This window comes from Chrysochloris asiatica, unplaced genomic scaffold (assembly GCF_000296735.1).
Source record: "Chrysochloris asiatica unplaced genomic scaffold, ChrAsi1.0 scaffold00322, whole genome shotgun sequence".
NCBI classification, from domain to species: domain Eukaryota; kingdom Metazoa; phylum Chordata; class Mammalia; order Afrosoricida; family Chrysochloridae; genus Chrysochloris; species Chrysochloris asiatica.
The window spans coordinates 229,474-230,482 of NW_006408840.1; positions in this window are offsets into that span (position 1 = coordinate 229,474).

Consider the following 1,009-nt stretch of genomic DNA (forward strand, 5'->3'; position numbering starts at 1 on the left):
GAGGCTTTCTGCTCCCATAAAGAACTACAACCTCGGAAAACCTGTACAGGGTTGCTATGAGTTGGATCCCACTCTACAGAACATAACCACCACCACCACAACATGGATGGACACTGACAATTATATACTAAATAAAAAAAGTCAGATGCACAAGGCAACATAGTGCACGATCCCACTTATATGAAATATTCAGAAAACGCAAATCCATCGAGACAGAAAGTAGATAAGTGGTTCCCTAGTGCTGGATATGGGCAGTGTGCAATGACAGCTTAATGGTACTGGGTTCCTTAATGGGGTGATATAAGTGTTTTGGAATTGGAGATGATGGTTGCAAAATTTTGTGAATATTTAAAAACGGCTGAATTTCATACTTTGAAAGCATAAATCATATGGCATTTATATTATATATCAATAAAATAAGTCATATTGATCTCAAAAAACAAAACAAAAAACACACAACATACCAAAATCTTTGGGACATGATGAAAGTGGTGCTGAGAGGACAATTAATTGTAATAAATGTGAACATCCAAAAGGAAGAAAGAAGCAAAACTAATATATTAACACAGCGTCTCCAGCATTTTAGAAACAGACCAACAGAGGGAACCTACAGTCACCAAAAGAAAAGAAATAATAAATATCAGAGTAGAAATAAATGAGATAGAAAACAGTAAAACTATAGAAAGCATCAACAGGACAAGAAGTTGGTTCTTTGAATATTGTATAGGACCACTACTGTAGAAAACTAAGAAAAAGAATCCATACTAAAGAGGGGGGTGTTCTTTGCTGGTTACCAAGATGTGGGGGATGGGGTGAGGGGAGGGAGGGGAAGGTAGAGCACAGGGTAAGGAATAGACACAGGTTAGTTTGGGTGCTAAGGAGGGGGCAATACACAAGAAAGGGGAGGGGAATGGAAGAACAAGGTGGATGGGAAAACAATTAGGCAGGTTTGCACGGGTTAAGTGGGACAGAGGTAAATATTGATGTATGCACAACCTTGGAACAACAG